This window comes from Protopterus annectens, chromosome 10.part0 (assembly GCF_019279795.1).
Source record: "Protopterus annectens isolate FY-2018-M chromosome 10.part0, PAN1.0, whole genome shotgun sequence".
NCBI classification, from domain to species: domain Eukaryota; kingdom Metazoa; phylum Chordata; order Ceratodontiformes; family Protopteridae; genus Protopterus; species Protopterus annectens.
In genome coordinates, this window is record NC_056744.1 from 851661326 (window position 1) to 851687117 (window position 25792).

The following is a 25792-nucleotide window of genomic DNA, read 5'->3' on the forward strand; positions in this document are numbered from 1 at the left end:
CTTCTCCGCTCCCCAGAGGTCCTTCTCCAAGAACCAAAAGGGACAGAAGATGTGGTTCCTGAAATCGCAACATTCCCTGCCTGCTCCGGACAACCAGTCCTTCTGTAGCAGAGGAGGACAAGGAGGACGCCACCCTAGAGGCAGAGGGGGCCCGAAGAATTTTGGGTCCAGGGAACCTTTCTCTGACCGACCCACGCAACAACCCTGAGGGGTTGCCTGACTGCTCCACTCTGGAGGCAGTCGGGGGGGCATTTCTCGAAGCACCTGGCAGCTTGGGTGTCCATCACATCAGATTGCTGGGTGCTTCGTATCATATCCAGAGGTTACCAAATTCCCATATATCATGTCCCCAGAACCAAAAGCCTCCCCGATGTACCACCCGATCAGAGGGAGGCAGCAGCTGCAGAGATCCAGTAGCTGCTAGAAAAAGGAGCCATCCAACCCGTCCCCCCAGACCAGCTCGGATTAGGGTTTTACTCCAAGTTCTTTCTGGTGCCAAAAAAAGATGGGGGACTTAAGACCAATCCTAGACCTCTCCCTTCTGAACCTGTCGGTAACCAAAGAAAAATTCCGAATGGTCACTCTTCAATCCATTCTCCCCCTACTGCGGGAGAACGACTGGATATGCTCTATAGACCTCAAGGATGCATATTACCACATACCTATGGACAGACAATCCAGGAGGTTTCTCCGCTTCCGGCTAGGAGCCAGTCACTACCAGTTCAGGGTCCTTCCCTTTGGTCTCACCACAGCACCCAGGGTGTTTACCAAAGTATTAGCAGTGATAGCGGCCCACCTGAGACTCCAGGGAATGCAGGTGTTTCCATACCTGGACGACTGGCTCCTGACCGCCCCGACAAGGCATCTACTTTGCTCAGCCAGGGACTACTTCCTCTGGCTGGCCCCCCAGCTGGGCATCACCATCAACATGAACAAATCCTGTCTTGCTCCTACCCAGGTGATAGAGTTTATAGGGGCCAAATTAGATACAAGAAATCTCCTAGCATTTCTGACCGCGGAACGTCTTCAGAACCTGAGGCTGCATGTGCGGGCCATCCTCCAATCTACAGCTCCACTTGCGGGATTGGTCCTGAGGGCTCTAGGCTCCATGGCGGCAGCAACCACTCTTTTGCCATTGGCTCGTCTGAACATGAGGGTACTGCAATGGACCCTTCAAGTCCAATGGTCGTTTCAACGTTACCTCTGAACCATCCTATTTCCATCAGCAAGGCATGCAAGACGGCTCTCATATGGTGGCTCCAATCCCCGGATCTCCATACAGGACGTCCTTTCTCCATGCCTCCTCCCCTCACCACGGTGACCACGGATGCCTCTCGCCTCGGGTGGGGGGGGGCATTGCGCAGGCAAGACGGTCCAAGACATGTGGAACGACACAGAGACCTCCTTGCATATCAATGTCCTGGAGATGAGGGCGGTGCTATTGGCGTTGCAAGCACTACAGAACCTTCTTCCGGTAGGGACTATTGCGATACAGATGGACAACATGTCAGTGGTCTGGTACATCAACAAACAGGGGGGAACCAGGTCCTATCCTCTTTGTTGAGAGGCCATGAGAGTGTGGGAATGGGCGATTTCTACCAACCGCTTTCTTGTTGCAACGCACATTCCGGGATGGTCCAACATACTGGTGGACAGACTCAGCCGCACCATTCTTTCCCCCTACGAGTGGTCTCTCAATCCCCAGGTAGCGAAGCGGATTTTTGCCGTGTGGGGGCAACCCTGTTGCGATCTCTTCGCCTCTCCCTCGAATACGAAATGCAACAGCTATTTCACTCTAATTCCCCCCGTCGGGGAATCCCCAAGAGACGCTCTGGTGCATGCTTGGCCCCCCCCGGTTTACTTTATGCCTACCCTCCTCTGCCCTTGATGCTGAAACTCATACAGAAAGCCAGTCGGTTGGGGAGCAGGATGATCCTCATTGCCCCATTTTGGCCTCGTCAAACGTGGTTCCCTTACCTGTGGTCTCATCTGCTAAATCCGTCTTGGATTATAGATCCCCTCCCGGATCTAATATTTCATCCCCTAGACCTCCCGATCCCGAATCTGGACAACCTCAAGCTGACAGTGTGGCTGCTCCAGTTCCACTCGTAGTCAGGACTCCTGGAATCTTTTCACCGGTTAAAGCCATTCTCGTAGCAGCACATAAACCTTCCACTAGGAAAGTGTATCGTAGTAAGTGGAAACGCGTTCCTTACAGGTCTGTTCCATCAGGGGGCTAGCTGCTCTATGGTCAATGTTCAACTAGCAGCTATTTCTTATTACCATGTGGGGCATGAATCGGGCCCCTTGATTACAGCAAAATTGTGTAGGACCTTTCTCAAGGGTAATTTCTTGCTCAGTCCTCCTGTCAGGGAAATTGTACCCCCTTGGGATTTGGCTCTAGTTTTACAGGCCTTGACAGCTCCCCCTGTTGAACCGGCTGCCTCGGTCGATCTTAAGTACCTCTCTTGGAAAACGGCATTCCTAGTCGCTATTACTTCGGCAAAAAGAGTTTCCATGCTTCAGGCCCTTTGTGTGAAACCCCCGTACTTGGCCTTTCATCAGGATAGAGTGTACCTCAGGACCAATCCTTCTTTTCTTCCCAAGGTGGCTTCAGAGGCCAATATCAATCAGTCCATTAACCTACCAGTTTTCTTCACTAAGTGTCAGAACAAGGGAGAATACAAACTCCATCCCTTAGATGTGCACAGACAACTGCGCTTCTACATTCACAGGACTGCTGGTCATAGGCAATCCGACCAGTTGTTCATTTCCTTTTCCAAATTTAACCTAGGTAAATCTGTCTCTAAGATCACTTTATCACGATGGATCTCACAGTGTATTCTCTTGGCCTATGACACTTCTGGGAGGCCTGCACCTCAGGGAATTCGTGCGCACTCTGCTCGTTCTGTATCTACCTCTGCGACCTTTAGATCTAGAGTTCCACCGGATGATATTTGTTCCGCGGCCACTTGGGCCTCATCTCATACCTTTATCAACCAATATAAGCTGGACATTATCTCCAGAGGGAGAGCGTCCTTTGGCTCTGCAGTGCTCCGGAACATCCTTCCATGATGGCCACCCAAGATTCAGGTAGCTGGGGACTCTGTCCCAAAGGTTGCTGACAAATGAAGTACCCACTTCAGATTAAGAAGTTATGTACTCACCGTAACGTTCCATCTGAGTAGGTTACTTCATTTGTCTGCAACCATCCCCCCTCCTTCCCCCGACCCTCAGAATTTTCTTGTTCCTGTATGTCCTTCTATGGTATCCTTCGGGATGTATTAGCCTTCGGCTTTTTTGTATACGGGCAAACTTGATCTGAGGTCAGTCAGGGTTGGCAGGGGATTATGGGTAAGGGGAGGAGCTCCGAGCTCGGATCTCTAAACTATGAAATAAGTTGCCGGCTCAGATCCGAGTTCGGATCCAAGACCCAAAGGTTGCAGACAAATGAAGTAACCTACTCAGATGGAACGTTATGGTGAGTACATAACTTCTTATTTATAAACATATTCTGGAGATGCTCGCATTCGGAGTAAAAATCAATTTCGTCTGTAATCATTCGAGCAGCTCTAACCATTTGGCCATTAACAACTGCTCTTTTCTGGTGGTAGGGATGGTTACTTGAAAAGTGCAAAAATGAGTTAGAATATGTTGGTTTTCTATATATTACACTTTTGTATCTACCATTAGGTCTGTCTTTAATTAGCTGTATATCAAGATAGTTAATGGACGTCTCACCTATGTCATAAGTAAACTCCAGAAAGTTTGTAGACTGAGTGATAGTGTCAATAAAGGATGGTATAAGAGATATATCCCCCTTCCAAATGCAAAACATGTCGTCCTGGTACCTTGTGTACCAGGAGACATTATTCTGGAACAGTGGGTCTTTGAACAATGAATTGTGTTCCCAAAGGGCCATGATGGCATTCGTGAAACTTCCGCCACAAGGAGAACCCATGGCTACTCCAGTTTTTTCATATAGAATTGCCCCTCAAAAACCATAAAGTTGTTGGTCAAAACTAATTCAAGTAGTGTCTCAATTATGTAAATGGTGTTTCCCTCCACTTTCTTGATGAGCAGAAAATCTCTAATCCACTCTAACCCTACCTGTTGAGGAATGACAGTGTAGAGGTCTTTGATGTCAATTGTGAGAAAACACCCATTTGACTGATAATCCAACTTATTGATGTTCTTAAGAAACCCCCACAGGTCCTTACAAATCTGTGGCTCGCTTTTGATAAGTGGTTTTAACACGCTATCAATATATTTAGCGCAACCATACATGATTGAGCCTCGACCATCAACTATTGGTCTAAAAGGGGGTGTGTTTAAAGTTTTATGAATTTTGGAGTGCCAAATAGGGCTGGTGTTTTGGGTGCTATCATTGTTAAATACTGATACAAGTCCATATTAATTGAACCTTCTAAAAACAAGTCGTCTAGAATGGACCTGATCTTTTTATATGCTACATTGACCTCATTTAAGGTAACTTGTATGTATGCAGCTGTACTGAGCTGTTTAACCATACTATCAATGTATACGCCATGGTCCATAAACACCAACCCCCCCCCCCACCTTATCTGGCTTCATGACCCTTATGTTGCATTCATTTAACAAATTCAAAAAATCATATTCTGTTGTACTAATATTATTTATGACACCTTTGTTTTGATAATTATTACTGTCCCTGATAGCTCTAAAATCCGTTTCACACATTTTTTCAAAAACATTCAAATCTGGATGTAAAGGTGGGTTAAATAAGCTTGAAACTCTTAGGGAACTGACCATACTGGAACCACTGCCCATAAGCAAATTAAGATTAAGCTTGCGGACGAAAAGTTTCAAATAAGTAATAGCTTTGGCTTAGTCCATTTTCTTCCCGGGGACAAAAGTTAACCCTTTAGATAAAAAGTCGACCATTTCTTGATGGATTTCCAAAATGGTATAATTATAAATGTTAAAGTCCCCTTCTGAGCTTGTATGGACACGGGGCATATAACCAAAGTCACTAGTGTGGGCTATCTCCTCCGCTGTCTCATTTTGTTCCTTGTCTGCGGCTGGTTCCGACTGGATTGTCGATTGTTCATTCGGCCGTTGGAATCTGACCGAAAATCCTGCTGGTTAGATCCCTCCATCCTGTCAGTAATGTTGTGGGGATGTCTATTTTGATTATTGTTTCCCACAGCATTATTGTCTCTGCTACTGGAATTGTTATTATTATTATTATTAAGCCTCTCACTTCGTCTTAGTGGCTGGCTTTCACCATTGACATTAGAAACGTTCCCATGAGGTGGATTGGAAAGGTCCACCTCTTCATTGATGTCACTATTGGTGAAAGAGTTTGCTATAAAGCCACTTGATGCGTTTGAAGGGGGCTTAGGATAAGCTCGTTTGTTAGAATAGTCAGTGATGTCCCTAGCTATTTTTTTCTTTTTTGTAATGAGCATTTTATTCATCGATGCCTCAATACTAGTTTAAATTCTACAGTATTCATATTTATACCTAGGGAAATCAGTATGGGTTTTGATAACGTTCCAAAATTTCCAATTCAGTTTTAAGGATACCAATATCTGTAATATAAAAATTGATAAGGGACTGTAAAAATTCATACCCTTGACGGTCAAACAATTCCAAGAGTTCCCGATGAAATGCAGAGTTATCCACTAACCCTACTGGATATCGCCATTGCAGTAGGCCTTTAGGTATAATCTTTCTCTGGATACACTCTTGCAAATATGAAACTTCAAGTTGTAACTTTCTACATTTATAAAGTTTCATATCAAAGTAATTTATGTTGTTAAGCAGTGCGTTTTCAGTCTGTTCATCCGAATCTCCGGATGGAGGATTGTGTTCATTAAGTGCACTAAAAAAGTTGTTATTATTAAGAAATACTGTCATAGAAGGGATGTTACCTTCTTGGTTGGATGAAACATTGTCACGGTCGGGAGAGGCTAAATTTCCTTCTACTCCCACTTGGTTGCCAGGTGTTGAACATAAATTGTTATTAACTGTGCTCCGAACACTTACACTGTCTGTAGTCCCACTTATGGTACTACTAATGGCCTCAGCAGATCGTAGGACATTCATGCCAGTACCACTCGTTTCCCCAAGTCTACTATTCAAAATACTTGCTTCATTCGATTTGTTGCTGCAAGAAGCTTCCACCTTCTGTGTTAAAGAATCAACTCGCCCTAGGAGAACCTGCACCAGGGCGGTCAAATTACCAATAGCGTTCTCCTGACTACCTTCAATATTTTTGTCCTGAGAGAATAAAACCTGTGTTGCCACTCTGTTTCCGTTCGCCATCGTGAACTAAACACAAACCACTAAACGCAAACTGAAAAACTTGTAAAATAGACCAGGCGAAAAGAAAACTATGAGAGCCGGCAAAGGTGTATGATAAAATAAAACTGTTTAATCTTGTGAGCGCTTTCGGCAAGGACGTTGCCTTGCCTTCATCAGACAAACAGTAAAAACAGTTAAACAGGTTCTCTTTATACTCAATTAAGCTGATTACGTCCGTCAGCTTAATTGCAAAACAGCGTGCCAAAAACATCGTGTCAGAAACATAAGCATCACTACAGGCATAATATATTAATTCAAAACACAAAGTTACAAATATATCGTAAATAAAAATCCAAGTGTTGATATCAAACCATAACAACCCAACACTTTTTAACTAATCATAAATTGTGTAGAAATCTGACTAAATAGACTTGAACGCACTTATCCCAATGTGCCTATGTAGCTATCAAAATAGAGTGAAACTCGAATAAGCAACGATCAAGTGTACGCAAATAACCAAAAATCAATAAAATAACTGTTGGTATGTGCTTTTCAAATTCCTACCCATGTTTGTATTAGTATATGTTAAAAAAATGTTTTTATGTTAAAAGTTTTTTAATTCATATTATAATATGATAACGCAAATAAGCAAATTAGATTGATTAAACAATATCAAATGAAAATAATAATAAATAGATAAATAGATAAACCAAGCCTGGTCTATTTTACAAGTTTTTCAGATTGCGTTTAGTGGCTTGTAACAAGGATACTCTGTCCTCGTATATACTGATTAGACTCCACCAACACACAATTAAATAACTAAAATGCTGTTAGTATGGGTGAGTCTACATTCATCCAATTTACCCATTCACATGCAGTCAAACCTAATGAAAAAAGTTTTAGTAAAGCTTACCTGTAGAGACTTTAGACTCTATTTAGAGATTTTAAAATTGCAGATTGATATGCCAGAAACTTGCTTGACAGAAAATCTGTTCTTTTTGGGCCCAGTGACAATTTCTAATGTAGCAGCACACATACAGCTTAGAAATCTGAGTAAACATGGCACCAGACCGTTAAGGTACCCAATAACTTTTACATGAAACAGTTCAGCAGAGAATAATAATCACCTTTACTACAAAAAGAAACAAGTACATGGGAGACTAGGAAATCAAGGTCCTGTCTTCTGCAACTACAGAATACTAAATTTATGTATTTATTTTGCCTTTGTTGACTGGGTTAGTCCTGCTAAGCTTATTAGTCTGTTTTCAGGGGAGACCCGAGGTGGTAGATTGTTTTATACTTTCTTTCATTACAAGCAACATTATTGTAGCAGTGATAGATCAAACACTGACCAATTAAAAAAGAACACTACAGCATTAATTTTGCTAAGATACCCTGATTACTTGTTTATAACTTTCCATATTATTCATGAGTTACAAATTCCATAATGGTACTTTTAACAGAGAACAAATCTTTTTACATTTCTTACCCTGTCAGCAATTACTAAAATTAGGCCAAAGCAAATCATAAGATGCATACTGAAAAACATTCAGGAATTTTGATATGAAAGAATACTAGAAATGAAATACACATACTAACATTTTCTCTTCTCCGTACACCTCACCCTTCACAGTTCATAGGTTCATAGTTAGCAAGTAGGTTAGCTAGTAGGCATGCAGTGCAGAAATCCATTAATGAGTCTAGCTAATTTTCGTAACTGACCCTAAATACCGTCTTATTAAATTATTTCTCAAGAACAATAACAGTTGAGGAAATAAACCTGGTACCACAGGAAGCAGTTTGTTAACCTTAATTAGCCTTAATCCTCTTTGCCAACTGTCAGAATTGTTTTCTAATCCTAAAGCAGATCTGGCAGTGATTTCCCTATCAAAAACTGCTAATGCTGAACAGATTGCTGTTGTTATTCCCTCTGACAAGGATGGAAACACCTTTGACAAGGTGGGAAAGAAAGTGCTTTCTTCTGCTACTTTATATTTTACTGTCAAAGTCATATGTTAAAGTTTTATTGCTTTTATGTTTTGAGAACATGCAAAAGTTAATGGTTAACCTTCCCTCTTCTGAAGTAAAAGAATTCTTTGAATGACTTTTTAATATATTCTTATGTTACTAAGCATGCTTTAAAGTGTGCTTTTGATGCTGCTGATACTACTTCCAGAACTGCTGTTTCTGGGTCCATCATGAAAGATTTGCTTAAATCCATTATCAGAACTTACCAAAATATGTTAAAGATGACATTTTAAATTCTTCCTAATACAAAGAACTTCTGTTTGGCCCTTTTGTTTCTGCAGTGTTCTAAAAGTATGATGAAATAAGAAAGTTGATTTAGGGGCTTGTTCAAATTTTTCAACCTTCCTTTTCGAAGGCAAAGAAAAATGTCCTTCATTCTCAGCTCCTTTTTTCCAATAAGAATTTCAAGCATCAAGGTGCCATCAAGCAGGTTTTTAAAAAGCAGTGGCAAGGTGGCTCCCAAAAGAAAGGAAAATCCTCAAAGAATCAAAAACAGTCTTCCAAGACAGCATGACTATTTGCCTGTACAGGCTCCCCCTCCTTCCCACCCTTTCAGTCTCTCCCTCTCTCCCTCTCTGAATCTTTGTCTGTCCATATGGCACCAGATTGTTTCACACAGATGGGTTCTAAAGGTAATTTAAGAGGGGCACACTTGGCAATGGGAATAAGTCCCTCCTTTCTGAGGTATCCTCTTTACCCAGTAAACCAAGTTTCCATGTTCTCTCTGATTCTGAATGAAATACTTTTGCAGGGAGCAATAGAACCAGTGCCTACCTGCCAGATGGACAAGGGCTTTCATTCAAGCATTTTTCTGGTATCAAAAGAGAAGAAAAATAGGAATCTGATGTTGTTAATCTTCTTTCCATTTAGCACTGATGGGTTCGGTTCCGTGCCCTCGAATCCGTGTCAACCTAATACCAAGCTCGTTCCAGCCAAAAATTCTCAAGCTAAGCTTCTACCCACAATGCCCTTCTCCCTGTTACCTCAGATCTTGTTTGCCGCATAGCCGTAAAGCCAGGTTTCCGCCAAGCTCTCGGCTAAGTGGAAACTTTTTGATATCTTGTGGAAAAATGTGTCTATTTTCTTGTCGTTTGTGATTTATATTCATTACTCTTTATATTTACAGTTAGGTTTAGACCTTTTTCACTTCTACTTCTACCTGTTTGGTAATCTTTTAAGTACCATTGGTGGTACGGCCTTCTCTCTTTACCTTTGTGGTATTCCTTGAATACCATTGCTGGTATTGCTTCTCTTCTTCCCTTTTTCTGTCTACTTGTGTGTTTTGACTCTTTTGATAGATATTGTGTGTATTTAGATAGGTTTAGATATAGAGAAAGTGGAATTCACATTTTTCTCTGAAGACTTTGTTGTGTTTAGCTTTTCATGATGTTTGATAAGAAGGGTACATCGGGTTTCAAGCATTGTACTTCGTATAATGGTAAAATTCCGAATAGTGACTCTCACGATGATTGTGTTTATTGCTTGGGGGTGTGCCATCTTTTGGTGCAACCTCCCTATGTGATTTGTCAAAGTTTCAGCCAACGCACACTGAACGAGCGCAAGAATAAGTTAAAACTGAAGGGCCTACTTAAGTCGCCCTTTTCAGAGGCCCTTTCTGCGATGGAGGCCTCAACCCCTCCTATGAAGGATAAGAAAAGGCCCCATTCAGTTCCCTCTTCACCCTCGGGTGACCAGGGTAAGTCTGTGAAACCTAAAGTGCAAAAACTATCTTTGGAGCATAAGTCTGCCTCATCGGCACTGATCTTGTCTGCTCCAGGTACTACGACTGTTACTATATCGATGCCAGCTTCGGCTCTGATACTGTCTCTGGCACCGACTATAGACCTCACCTCTCCTACTTTGACTTCAGCACTGGGTGCTGCTTCGGCACAGTGCACACCTTCGATGCCTATCTCTGCAATGACAATTGAACCTCCCGTACTCCTTGGGTGCCGAGCTCTTTTACGGCCCTGACAAGAATGGATTTGACCCCACTGCTTTCTGGCTCCAAAGTTGAGACATCAGTGCCAGTAGATTTCCACACTACAAACCTAATACTCTCCGTCCATAGACCCATTTCTAGGCCAAAGTGTACAACCCATTCCTAGAGTGACCTGACTCTCCATTGGGAGTATCCACTAGATCCACCAGGAGCCTTTCAGAACTTGATGTGGTACATCTTGTGGTTCAGCTGTTGGCAGTCAGGGGGATACCCACGCTTTCCAGGTACCATCCTCCTGCAGGACTTGGGTTGACTTCTCCATGGACTCCATCCTGTTCTCCTCCTTTGACCATTCTGGTTCCAAAGCCTCCTGCTCTGACGTCCTTTTCGGAACCCCCCATTTTGGCACTTGTAGTGGACCCCACTGAGGCTCCAGGACTGTTCCTTTGGTCTTCAGTTCCTGCTGAACCAGTCCTTCCTCAAACCCATGATTGGGCTGCAGGCTCTTTGGTTCATGGCATGGTTCAGAGTGTTTCTTCGGCTCCGTCCTCAGTGTCGGGAGCTTTGTCTGCACCGATCCGGCTTAAGGCCCCCTCCTTGGGAGTGGGTTCGGCAGAGCAGGGTGGGACACCGGTTCCTAGGTTGTCCTTCTCAGTTCTGGGCTCCCATCTCTCTTCAGGCAGACCTGCTTTTCGTGCGATGGAGGGGGCATTTACTTCTGGAAGCATTCCACTGACATCGAAACCCCAGATTTCTCCCCCTGAGCTACAGCTGCTACAGGCCACCTCCCTGGGACACTGGGCAGGGAAGCCGCAGGAATTCCCTGTATAGGGTACCTACTCTTCCGAGTCCTCCTCAAAAGCCCCCACTGAGGAGCCCCCCCCCATGGAAGAGGTCGTGCAAGAGGAAGCATGTAAACTCACCTGAGGAGTCTCTAACAGAGGACACAGATTTCAATGACGGTGAAGGGTCCCCACGGTCACCCCCGATGATGTCTCCTTTGGAGACATCCTTGAAATGCTGAAGCAGAGGGCTGACTGGAAGCCCACTAATCCTTCTTCTGAGGAGTCCATGTTCCTGCAGCTTTCCATACCCGGCCATCTACCTCTTGGATGACCCTACCTGCAGACGAGCTAGTTCAGCTGTGGTGCAGCATGCCTGGAAGAACCCTGATTCTGTTGAGGCAATCCCTCGGAGACCCGACAAGATACCTTTTTCTACCCAAGGAAAACCCACATTTGTCCAGAGGTTTACCAGTTGATGCTATGGTGGTGGTGGCGGCCACGAAAAAGGGTCTAGCTGAAAACAGTCCTACTGCCCACCCACCCAACAGAGAGTCCTGGGCCGTGGACAGATTGGGGAAGTGAGTCTTTGCATCAGTGACCTTTGCAATATGGTTCCTGAACTACTTGGCACATTTTACGAGGCTCCAAAGAGACAATCTCCGAACTCAATGGAACACTCGCAGGACTGGTGTCTGACAAGGTAAGGGACAAAGTTGCCTTGCAGCTTGCAACCCTGGAATCGATCTCCAGCTTGTCCTTGAGGTTGGTTTCACACGCAACCGAAGGGGCGGCTAGAGCTGCGGGTTCAGGCATTGCTGTGAAACATCATGCCTGAATGAGCATTTGTGACCTCATGGATCCCTTCAAGTCTTCCTTTCTGAATGCTCCCATTGAAGCCTCTTCCCTGTTTGGCTCCAAGGTAAAGGACACTGTGGCCAGGTGTTAGCAGGACAGTAAGACCCTGTCTGCCATAGGTCTACGTTTTTCCAATCCTCAACATTCCTTTTCCAGGAACCAGAGGAGTGGGAAGATGTGGCACAAAAAAATCTCAGGGTCCTTTCTGTGCCACACGTGGTGATGATACCCCCAGGGGCAGAGGGGGGTAACAATTCTGGAAGCACCCTTATCGAGGCAGAGGGGGTCCACATAACCAAGACCCCAGAGACTCCTTTTCTGGGCAGCCTTACCAGCGCTCCTGAAGAGCAGCCCGATTGCTTTCCTCTGGAAGCAGTCAGGGGTCATTTCTCTCTGCACCAAGCTGCCTGGCACTCCATTACCACCGATCATTGGGTGCAGAATATCATTACCAGAGGTTACACCATTCCCCTCATCACTTATCCAAAACTTCCAACGAAACTTCCCGACATTCCACCCAGTCAAAGGGAAGAAGCAGCTTCAGAAATAAAAAAGCTGTATCAAAAAAGAGTCATCCAACTAGTCCCACCAGACCAATATGGATCTGGATTTTACTCAAGATTATTTTTGGTGCCAAAAAAGACAGGTGACTGGAGACCCATTCTGGATCTCAGCAGTTTGAACAAGTCTGTTGCCCAAACCAAATTCTGGATTGTCACGGTTCAGTCCATTCTCCCTTTTCTAAGGGAGGGTGATTGGATGTACTCTATAGATCGCCGGGACGCGTATTACCACATCAAAATGGACAAACGCTCCAGGAGTCTACTTCGCTTCCAGCTAGGAGCCAATCATTACCAGTTTCTTGCCCTGCCGTTCGGTCTCTCTACAGCCCCCAGAGTGTTCACAAAGTGCATGGCAGTGGCTACAGTTCACTTGAGACTGCAAGGATTCTAGGTTTTTCCATATTTGGATGATTGGCTCCTTACTGCCCCCAACAAGCATTTTCTGGTAACAGCCTTGAAATGCGCCCTTTCTCTGGCAGAAATTTTGGGGATATCTGTGCACTGGGAGAAATCCAACCTTATTCCGGCCCAGCAGATAGAATTCATCAGAGCAGTTTTCAACACCTAATCCTGTCTGGTGTCACTCCCAGCTCACAGACTCCAGAGATTGAGGCTTCAGCTCTGGGTGATACTGTGTCAAAACAAAGTCTCAGTGAGAGAGGTTCTTCAGGTCCTAGGATCCATGGCAGCTTCCATACTAATAGTGCCTCTTGCGAAACTGCACATGCGAATTCTCCAATACTTCTTCTCTCTCAGTGGTTCCTGAACCATCACCCTCTACATTTTCAGATTCAGATAACCAACTCTTGCAAGCAGGATCTTCTTTGGTGGATGAGGCCAGACACAGAACTTTGGAGCCACCCATTCCAGTCCCCTCGGCCCAAGGCCATTGTGACCACGGATGCTTCCCTGATAGGGTGGGTGGGGGCCATTTCTAGGGAAAGACAGTTCAAGGTGCATGGTCCACATTGTAGGGTAACCTGCATATCAGCGTACTAGAACTGAGAGTGGTGCTGTTAGCGTTGCAAGTATTCCAACCAGTTCTTCTTTCTGGAACGATTGTAATTCAGTCAGACAATATGTCAGTAGTCTGGTATATTAACAAGCAAGGAGGAACCAAGTCCTTTTCCTTGTGTCGAGAGGCCATGAGAATTTGGCAGTGGGCGATAGCTTCCAACCGCTTTCTGATCACAACACATATCACAGGGAGCTCCAACATGATTGCAGACAAGTTGAGGAGATGTATTCTCTTGCCCCACGAATGGTCTCTCAATCCCAAAGCAGCGCAGAAATTTTCAGCCGTTAGGGCCAGCCTTGCTGTGACCTCTTTGCCTTCCCATCAAACAGCAAATGCAACAGCTATTTTGCCCTATTCTCCCAAAAGGGGGAGTCCCTGAAGGAAGCTCTGATTCACGATTGGCCCACAGGACTTCTTTATGTCTATCCCTCCATTTTCTCTGATTCCACAATTCATAAAGAAAGCTATTGGGTTGAAATGCAAAGTGATCCTCATAGCCCCCTTTTGGCCTCGACAAGTTTGGTTCCCCTTCCTTCGGCATCATCTGTTATATCCACCATGGATTCTGGACCCTCTTCCAGACCTGATTTCTCACCCCCAAGGGTTGAGTGATCCGAATCTGTCCAGTCTCAAGCTGACAGGTTGGTTTCTCCACTTCCGTTAGTTGCCAGGCAGGATGATCTCACCTCACCTGTTCGTGACATTAATCTGGCCTCTCATAAACCATCCACCAGAAGACTATATCGGGACAAATGGTAAAGGTTCTCTGTATGGTGAAAGGAAAAGATGCTAGATCCGTATTTGGCTTCATTCACAGCGGTCTTACAATATCTGTCCACGTTTTTTGAAGATGGACCCACAGCCTCTACCATATGAGTACATCTGGCGGCGATTTCACATTACCATAATGAGCGGGATGGTACTCCTCTCATATCACTGGGTTTATGTAAAACTTTTCTCAAAGGAGTTTCTCACATTAGACCTCCGATCAGACAGCCTATAGAGCCATGGAACCTTACTTTAGTTTTCCAGTCTTTGACTCAACCTCCCTTTGAACCCACAGCGAAATGTGACCTCACATTCTTGTCATGGAAATCTCTCTTCTTGGTAGCCATCACATCAGCCAGAAGAATTTTGGAGTTGCAGGTATTGTGCACCAAAAGACCCTTTCTAATTTTCCACAAGGACAGTGTATCACTCTGGACGAACCCATCTTTTCTCCCCCAAAGTTTTTTCTGACTTTTCCATCAATCATTCTATTGGCCTACCAGTATTTTTCCCAAACTATTCTAATAAAGGAGAATACTGCCTACATTCTTGGATGTACACAGGGAATTAAGATTTTATTTAGACAGGAGCAAAACAATATGTAAGACTGACCAACTTTTAATTTCCTTTTCTGGGCCTAGAATGGGAAATTCTGTCTCCATGGTCACTTTATCAAAATAGCTAAGGGACTGCATACGTTTCACTTATTCATTTGCAAAAGAACTTATGCCACAGAATATTAAAGGCCATTCCACTAGATCTATGGCAACATCTGTAGCCTTCCATTTCATGGCTTCTATGGATAACATTTGCGCAGCAGCCACTTGGGCTAAACCCCACACTTTTATCAATCATTACAAATTTGATGTGGTCTGCAGAGAGAGAGAGCTGCCTTCGGCTCAATGGTACTCAGGAATGTTCTTCCATAAGGGCTGCCCAAGGATCTCAAGGTAGCTGGGGATTCTGTCCCATCAGTGTTGAATGGAAAGAAGATTAACAACATCAGATAAAGAAGTTATGTCTTACCATAATGTTCCATCTCTGTTGTTGATCTTCTTTCAATCATCGCTTCCCACCCTTCTTCCCCCGCCAAAGGCTCCTGGGGGATACTTTGGGTCCAAGTCGTGCCTTAGGGCACTTGCGCAGAAATGGCCTCTGCTTTACTTGTATAACATGGGCAAACTCGATCTGAGGTAACAGGGAGAAGGACACTGTGGGTAGAAGTTTAGCTCAAGAGTTTTGGCTGGTGCAAGCTTAGTATTAGGCCTACCCGGTTACAAGGGCTCGGAACCAAACCCATCAGTGATGAATGAAAGAAGATCAACAATACAGATGGAACGTTATAGTAAGACATAACTTCTTTTTTTTATCTAACTTTGGACTAAAAGCAGTATCTTCCCCTTTACAACAATATTGGAAGTTTCCTGTCAGGGACCATTTTAGAGTGTTGATTAAGGTTTGGGGGCTACTTTTTGTGTAAAATCATGTACTGCTTGTGTAAACTTTGAATTCTGTATGACAAAAATGCTTACAGTGAATGAACTTGTGTATCAGTGTAATGCTTATGCCCACTTTGTGACAACTTACCTGACATTTTGATTTTTTCAGTCTGTATGCAAGTGTTTGAAAGTACTGGCAAAGGAATTATGTTCTGTTTTTTACTTTTTATAAGCTAAGGGACTGGGGAAAGTGTTGTGAATGTCCATTTGCTGCTTGTGAGCAATCAGCGGCAACTTACATTCTGACCAGCTCGCTCCAGCTACTCTTACTGTTTTTGGTGCTTCTTCCCAACTTACAACATGGATACTCACTGCATTCAGCTAGGTTTTCTCCCACAGTATCTAGAAAGAAAAAAGTTTCTTACCAAGGTGTCCTTGCTGCTGTTGTAGACTCAGTGTACACCTCAGCCAATAGGGGTGAACCTGCATTGGCCATTGGTTGTTCCTCAGACAACTGACTTACCTCTCCTGTTTCCTGTGTTGTAATCCTTTCAGCCTGTATTAACCAGGGGGTTAGCCACTTCCTCTTAGGCTGTTCTAATGTCCAGCATGTGGATGGAAGAATCTCTGGAATATTTTTTTCTGGGTAACCAGGGCAAGAGACCATTAGACAGCGCAGACATCCCTCCTTCAAGTCTGTCCTCATCTGTTGAAACTTCTGTTAAGAAAAAAAAGTTTAACATTATTCTTCTGATTAAGTTATTACTGTTAAAAAGATGATGCCTTACTTTGGCTCAACAGGCATTACAAGCAGTAAATCCTGGTACTCAGAAACCTTGCCTTTCCAGATAGGCATTCACTGTAAAGATGATCCTGATTTTGACAGAGACAGAACTTCTGTTGCAGATTAACAAGCCCAGATATTTGATTGTGAAGAAAACTTTAATTCTTATTTTTCTGTGGTGGAATTTTCTTTTAATCAAGACCATTGCCAGGATGAATGTTTTCTTTTTTTTTTTTTGTGGGGGAACAAATAGATGATTCCCTGAACTGAGGAGATCTTACCAATGAATATATCTCATTCCTCTACCATCCCTTCTGTACTTCCAGTCCTGGAGGATGTGTTGAATACTGCCTTTCCTCATCCTGATACCCAGCCATCAGTTCCTAAAAAAGCAGATAAACTGTATAGTTTACCTCAAGCTAACAAATTTCCTTCTGTCATCTAAGGTCAGATCCAACAGTAATTTCAACTGCATGTCAAACTGCCAACAGGCTGATGCTCAGTATTAGCTCTTCACCTGGTAAGAAGAAGAGTAAAATGTTGGGCTGTATAAGTAAGAGAATGGTTTGTTCTTCCACTTTAGTTTTCATAATTTTGAATTACCACACACACACACACACACACACACACACACACACACACACACACACACACACACACACACACACACACACACACATATATATATATATATATATATATATATATATATATATATATATATATATATATATATATATATATATATACATATATATATATTTGCTATGTTATATGGGCAACCAGGGATTTGTCTTCCACTCTTCCAATGGAAGGAAGTTTTTTTTTTTTTTTAAATCAACTGATGTGAAGTTGTTCTATCTCGCCGTTTTGTTCTTACACGTGGGTTCGGAGCCGATCCCTCGGCTCCGAGTCGGCAGCTTTTCAAGCTCAAACTCTCAGAGAAGCTCGAGACCTAGTGTATATCCCATGATGCTCTACTGTAAACCCCCAGATCTAGTTTGCCGCTGCAACGGATCTACAGACTCGTTGGAGCAAGCTTGGGCCAGTGCTTTTTTTTCTATATTTAGCAATATTTTTTCTAAAATATTCTATTATAGTGTTAGCTAGTGTTTAATATTTACAAGTTAGTTATATTTAGAGTGTAATTAGAATCCTTAGGATTAGTTAGATTGGAGTGTGTTCTTATCGGCTGTTTGTTAGGCCTATCTTAGTTTTGTTTGGGTGTGACTGGGCTCTGTCAGCTCCTTTGCATTTTTTTTCTTAGAAATTCCTTAGGATTACTTAGAATTAATAGGTTAAAATTAGCTACTTCTGTAGAGGGTGTGTGTGTGTGTATATATATATATATATATATATATATATATATATATATATATATATGTATATGTATATATATATATATATATATATATACTGAATAATTTATGTTTTTTTTCTAAGGTTTAGTTCAGGGATCTGAACTGGCACATATAGTTACATAGATATTTCCATTATAGTAAAATGTCTGAGAAGCAAAAGTCTGGCTTCAAAAGGTGTGAGTGTGGTCAGAAAATGTCAGTTACAGACAACCACTCCACTTGTGTTTACTGTTTGGGTTCTGTTCATTTGCAGGAAGTGTGCTTCATCTGCCACTCCTTCAGCGCCAGAGTTCTCTTGGAGAGGCACAGGAAGCTGGTAGATTGGGGACTCCTGAAGCCTGAATTTCAGGCTGCTCTGAACAAGACCGACGTTTCTTCCAAGGCTTCGAAGGGGTCGAAGTCATCCAAGGGGTCCTCAGAGCCTAAGTTCTCGGCTCCGAGCTCCTCTAGTATGGTTCGATCATCAGCTCCACAGCCCTTGGAGCCGTGTATCGATCCTTTACCTCGGACCCCAGTTGTGGATCCGGTGTTGGAGACTCCTCAGTCTCCAATTCTTCAATCGGTGCCATCTTCGGCTCCTTCGACCCATCCCTCAACCCATTCTTCGAGACTATCTGATGTGGACCTGGACCGAGTGGTTAAGAGATTGCTAGAGAACCCAGCTCTGGCCAAAATGCTTTCTGCTTCGAGCCACTTGGCTTCGAAGCCTGAAATTCTAACCCTGCTTTCTTCTCCTCCTCCTCCGAAGCCAATCGAGCTCTCGTAGCTGGGGCAGACAGAACCGATGTCGGTAGAGCCCTCGGAGCCGAGGTTTGATCCACCTCCCTCGGCTCCGTCGACGTTGATCTTCTCGATTCTGACCGGGGAGTCTCGGGGCCGACACTCCCTCGCTGGCTCCGGGGCGGAGAGTTGGACCAATACTTCGGTTTCGACCCTTCCCCTAGGGGCTTCAGCGCAGATGGCTTCGGCTCCGTCCTCAGGATTGGAGCGTGGGGTCTTGGCTCAGGGAGGGCTGCCGGTCTCTTCGGAGCCGACAGACTTCTCGGACCAGGATTCTGGTGCCTTTGATGCCATGAGGAAGGTCATGTCTGCCAAGACCACTACATCCTTTGATCTTTCTTCCCCTCCCCCTAAAGGGCCTCGTTCTGTCTCTTCCACACAGGTATCTACCAAGCGTTGAGACCCAGAGCCTCAGGTATCCCCATTGGGCGGCCCCTCCTCTACAGGGACTTTACTGGACGCTCCCACCAATGAAGTACCCAGGAAGAGGATGTGCAAGAGGAGGCACCTAGATTCCCCACAGGAATCCCTGACATCGGATACCGACTTGGAGGAATCAGAAGGGTCCCCATGATCCCCCTCAGAGGATGTCTCATTTGCAGACATATTGGAGATCTGAAGGCAGAGGGGTGATTGGCAGTCCCTTGCCCCTACTGAGGATGAGTCTGTACTCCTGAAGGCCTTTGGGTCTCAACCATCCACCTCCTGGGTTACTTCCCCCTTCGATGAACTAATGGATCTGGTTGCTCGAAGGGCGTGGGAGTCCCCTGATTCAGTGGAACGGTCCCTCGGAGGCCCAACAAGTTCATTACTTCCCCTGCTGACAAAGCCTTTCTTACCAAGGGAGTCCCGGTTGGGTGGTGGCGGCAGCCACCAAGAAAGAGATGTCGGAAACCTCTTCGTCTGTCCATCCCCCTAATAGGGATTGTAGGATGATGGACAGGTATGGGAAACGCATATTTAGTTCTGCTGCATTTTCCATGAGATCGCTCAACTACCTGACCCATTTTACCCACCTTCAATGAGATCTCCTTAAAGAGCTGGGAGATACTCTAGTCTACAGCGTAACACAGCTGATGCGGTTTCTGAGAAAGTGACTGCACAACTCAACACCCTCAATTCTATTGTCAACTCATCCATGTGGCTCATTTCTTATGCCGCCAATGGATCAAGTAGGGCGGCAAGCTCAGTGATAGCTCTTCGGAGACAGTCCTGGATGCTCCTTTGCTCCTTTGCGGAAGCCTTCAAATCTTCCTTCATCAATACCCCATTCGATGGTTCCGCCTTGTTTGGGCCCAAAGTTAAGGAGACGCTTACTAGGTGTGAACAAGAAGGAAAGACTCTGTCTGCTGTAGGAGTCCGTTTCTCCACTCCAACTAGACCATACCCCAAAGGGCAATGAAGTGGAAAAATGTGGTTCTGAAAACCCCAAGAAGCTTTCCAGAACACACCTACGGATACCCCCTCTAGGGGCAGAGGAGGGGGTAGAAACGGAAGATGCCGTCCAAACGGCAGAGGGGGTCCGCAAAATCAGGATGACAGGGAGCAGTTCTCTGGTAAGCCCTATCAGCGTTCCTGAAAGGAAGCCCGGCTGTACTTCTCTGGAGGTGGTCGGGGGTCGCTTGGCTTTATACCCAAACGCCTAGCTAAACATTACAATGGATTCTTGGGTAAAAAGCATCATTTCCAGAGTTTACTACATTTCCGTTACAAAACTCCCTCCCATGTGTACAAGTATTCCAGATGTTCCACCCAGTCTGCGAAAGCTAGCAGCCATAGAGATTCAAAACCTGCTAGACAAAAGAGTCATCCCGCCAGTCCCGGCAGACCAGATAGGATCTGGAACTTACTCAAGGTTCTTTTTTATTTCCAAAGAAAACAGGGGACTGGAGGCCCATATTAAACCTCAGCAAACTCAACACCTTCGTCAAGAAGGAAAAGTTCCGGATGGTCACGCTTCAGTCGATACTTCCATTCCTAGAAACGGGCGATTGGATGTGCTCTATAGATCTCAAGGATGCTTACTACCACATCAAAATGGCCAGATCATCCAGAGATCATCTGCGTTTCCGGCTGGGGACCAGTCATTACCAATTCAGAGCCCTGCCTTTTGGTCTCACCACAGCCCCCAGAGTGTTCAGCAAATGTATGGCAGTGGTCTCGGCTCACCTGAGACGTTTAGGATTCCGGGTGTTTCCATATCTAGATGACTGGCTCCTCACCGCCACCTCCAGGCATCAACTAATCCAGGCAAGAGACTACACTATCAACCTGTGTTCCCAACTGGGCATAACCTTAAACTTCGAAAAATCGTCGTTATCACCCTCTCTGCGTATTACCTTTATAGTAGCAGAGCTAGACACCATCAATTCAAGGATCAGGTTGCCTCAAGCAAGAATCATATCTCTAAGGAGTCAATTGTCCATCCTGCTGACCCAGAACAAAGCTCCTGCGTCCCAGATACTGAAGTTATTAGGCACAATGGCAGCCACGCTAATAGCAGTCCCGTTGGGGCGCATGCACATGCAGTGGCTACTCTTCACACAATGGTCTTACCAACAACTGCCCTTGTCACATGAGATTCTATTAACAAACCTTTGCAAGAAGGATCTCAATTGATGGCTGAACAGCGACCATATAGTAGTCAGACGTCCTCTTGTTCTTCCCCAACCCACAGCCACAGTGACCACGGATGCTTCCCTGATAGGGTGGGGGGGGGGCTATTTCAGGGAAAGACTGTCCAAGGTACTTGGTCAAGCATGGAATCACATTTGCATATAAATGTCCTGGAGCTGAGAGCGGTGTTCCTGGCGTTGCAACACTTTCACGACTGTCTTCTTCCAGGGACAATTGCAGTTCAGACGGACAACATGTCAGTAGTCTGGTACATCAACAAGCAAGGGGAAACCAGATTGTATCCCTTATGCCAAGAGGCCGTAAGAATTTGGCAGTGGGCTATATCCACCAGATGCTTTCTAATAGCACGCACATCCCGGGGTCATCCAACGTGATAGCGGACAAACTGAGCAGGGCCATCCTGTTGCCTCACGAGTGGTCCGTCAAACAACAGGTGGCAGACAGGATTTTCCGCAGATGCGGCCAGCCTTGCTGCGATCTGTTTGCATCTCCGATGAATGCCAAATGCAGCAGCTACTTTGCCCTTTATTCCCCACCGGGGAGCAACCCGAGGGACGCGCTTGTACAAGATTGGTCCCCGGGCCTCCTATATGCCTTCCCGCCAATTCCCCTAATTCACAAATTCATAAAGAAAGCCAAAAGTCTGGGAAGGACTGTGATTTTGATAGCCCCGTCTTGGCCTCGTCAGATTTGGTTCACCTTCCTACAGAAGTATCGAGTGGAAGAACCATGGACTCTGGACCCAGTGCCAGACCTTCTGACTCATTCGTCTTCATCCCTCCCTCATCTCCCTGAAACTGACAGCTCGGCTGCTCCATTTCCCATATTAACCAGGTCTCAAGAATTGTCTCCCGCGGTCCAACATATTATAGTTTCCTCTCATAAATTGTCAACCAGGAAGCTATATAACAGCAAATGGAAATGATTTGTTCACTGGGCTTCTCACCACGACATTGACCCTTATGTTGCCCCTATTCATACCATTTTAGAGTTCTTGTCTTCTTTATTCTATGAGGGTGCAGCTGCTGCCACCATAAGAGTTCAATTGGCTGCAATTTCCAACTTTCATGTAGGGTTTAACGGGTCTAACATGATGTCCCACAGACTATGTAAAGCCTTTTTGAAAGGGACCCGCCATCTCAGACCTCCTATCAGACAATCTATCTCTCCCTGGAATATGAATCTTGTTTTATCCCAATTGATGCTTGCCCCCTTCAAACCCACGTCATCCTGTGATTTGAAGTTTCTGTCCTGGAAAACTATATTTCTGGTAGCCATTACATCTGCGCGTAGGGTCTCCGAACTTCAAGCTTTATCTTCCAAGCCCCCATATTTGATTTTCCACCCTGACAGGGTGTCCCTTAGGACAAATCCTACCTTTCTTCCTAAGGTCTGTTCAGAAACTAACTTAAATCAGTCCATTGAGCTCCCAACCTTTTTTAGACACCATACCAACAGACTGGAATATATGTTACACAAGCTTGATGTTCACAGACAATTGAGAGTCTATTGGACAGAACAAAAGACTTCAGACAATCGGATCAACTCTTTGTCTCTTACGCAGAGAACAAGAAAGGTTCTGCGGTGTCAAAAATCACATTATCTAAGTGGTCTTCTTGCTGCATTAAATTCATTTACTCCTCCACTAACCAGCTATTACCGAATAATGTCAAAGCCCATTCTACTCGGGCTGTTTCTACGTCATTAGCTCATGCCGCTCGTCTACCCTTGGATACCATTTGTGCAGCTGCCACGTGGTCAAACCTCACACATTTATCACTCATTACAAAGTGGACAGGGATTCCTTTGGTTCCACTGTGCTCAGGAATGTTCTCCCTTGAGCCACCCAGGATTAGGGTGCTTGGGACGCTAACCACGTATAAGAACAAAACGGCAAGATAGAACAACTTCACATAAACAAGTTATGTCCTTACCATAACATTCCATGTGAGTTGTTCATCTCGCCTTTTTGTTCTTACATTCCCTCCCACCTTCCCCCTCCTGTTGAGAAAGATGGTTGCCTTGGTGGATTGGTCAGTCTTGTCAGCCTGTCTTCTTAGGACAGACTGTTTTTTTTCCTTTCTGCATCTATAGGTACCTATATAGGTAGGTACTGTAGTGTTTTCTTCCTTTCAGGCTGTCTTCGGGTGCAACATACTAGATCTGGGGGTTTACAGTAGAGCATCATGGGATATACACTAGGTCTCATGCTTCTCTGAGAGTTTGAGCTTGAAAAGCGGCCGACTCAGAGCCGAGGGATCGGCTCTGAACCCACGTGTAAGAACAAAAAGGCAACATGAACAACTCACATGGAACGCATGTCCAAAGGTCAGTTGTCAATCTCCTCTCCGGTCCAGCCGGTGAATCTGGGAATCTTGAGGCAATAAAAAAAATTAACTAAGAATACTCCACCAGGCACAAAAGAATCGAAGCTCCAAGGAAAAATTGCTTTAATAAGCACTTAAAAACTCCACAGTAGAGACTGGATCAGTAAAAGAACAATAACGTATCCACATAGACGTTTTAGACAACTTCATCAGTTATACATCAATTTTAAAATGAGGTGGTTTTATATACTGTTTGAATTTAATCACAGATCTCTAGTCCAATCAAGCAGCACAATAAATTAAAATCACTTAATTGAGTAATTAATTCATGAAAGCCATGTTAAAAACACTTGCAAAAATGAATACAATTCACTAAAACCATTTATACTCAAATTGTTACATATTTAGTATATATTTAATGTAAGTTTTCCAATGCTTTAAAAACTTTCTATACTTTTAAATGAATCTCTTTGAAAATGTTACTATATAACATGTCATTCAGACTTGTAGGTTTAATGTTATAACCAGACACCATCTTGTGATCATTGAGTTAATTACAGCCACACACTAAACTTTTTTTAAACTGAAAATACAAGACTTGTCTTTTGAGAATGTATATAAAATTTCAAAACAGTGAAGATCATAAAAATAGACCAAGGAAGAACTTCATTAAATCAAAGCTTGGCAGCCCTCATCTTTAAAACTGGGGCCAATGATACCATGTCATTGAGCCCAAAGTTACGGTTCGCATCTAAAAAGAGCTGCCAGTACAACTCTTTGTAGTCAATAAGTGTCTCCCACATCCCCCCTCTTGGGTTAGTGGGAACAACTTCCAATACAAAAATGAGTAGCCTGTGGTGTTACATTTTGTTGAATGCCTACTCAATGCATTTTTTTCTTTCATCACCCTGACATCATATAAGTGCTCGTATATTCTCTGTCTAAGCTTTCTTTCACTCTTTCCGACATAGAAAGAGGGACATTTTTTGCAAACGGCTAAATATATGATGCCTTTAGTGTCACAATTGGCGAATGTATTTAAACGGAGGGTCTTATTCCTTGCTTCTAATACCATACTATCCCCACAAATCAAATAAGAGCAATATTTACATTTTCCACACTTTTGTAAGCCCTTCTTGGATTTGTCATAATTGTTACACACATTGTTTTTCTTCCCCATTTCAAGATAATTCTTGATAGTTTTCCCTCTCGATATACATGGGTTAATTCATTGTCAAAAATGCATTGAAGATCTGACAATTTTGAAAAGTTGTCCCATTCTCTAGAGAATATGTTCCTAACAAAGGCAGATTGTTCACTGAAGGTAGTGATTAACCCTGTCCCCTTTTCAGCAAGATGACCTCCCAACCCTGAAGTATGAGTGGTAGTTTCTTCTATCCCTAAGATTGGGGCAAAGGTGTCTGATCTTTTATACTAACCTCCTCCAACACCTTGTTAAACATCTCTAAAGGGTATCCTCTCTGAATAAAGAGATTCTTTAAAAATTCTGTTTCCTCCAGGAAAGCTTTGTTGTCGAGGTCATTCTACTGCACCTAACCAGTTGCCTTTTCACCACACCCTTCTTCTGATGGGGGATGGCAACTGGTAAAGTCTGAATAGGAATTAGAAAAGTTTCTTTCCTGAAAATTCTTGATGACAATTTCCTTCTTGTTTCTCAATGTGAACATCGAGGTATTTTAACTTTTGTTCATCAAAATTGCTGGTAAATTTCAGAAATGTGGAGGTGTTGTTAACAAAGGCCAAAAGGTTGTTAAAGTTTTCCTCACTACCCATCCAGAAAAACATAAATCATCTAGGTACCTAGTGTATAGGGAGCATTCCTTCATCAGAGGAGAATTGAGAAGAAAAGTTTCTTCCCAATAAGCCATGATAATATTGGCATATGTGGGTGCACAATGTGCCCCCATTGCAACACCCTTTCTTGTTTAAAGTACTCCTTGAAAGTAGATGAAATTATTTTTTAACACTATTTCCATGAATGTTAAAGTATTGACAAAATCAATGTGTGTTAGTTTTTACTTTCAATTAATTTTTCTTCAAACCAAGAAAGCCCCAATTCGTGTGGGATGCAACCAAACAAATCAATCACGTCCATAGTTCCAAACCCAAGGCGTTCACTATACAATGAAGGTTTAATCCTTCTCAACAAGTCCCAGGAGTCTTTTAGAACATTTTCACTTCCCTCGAGTACTTGTT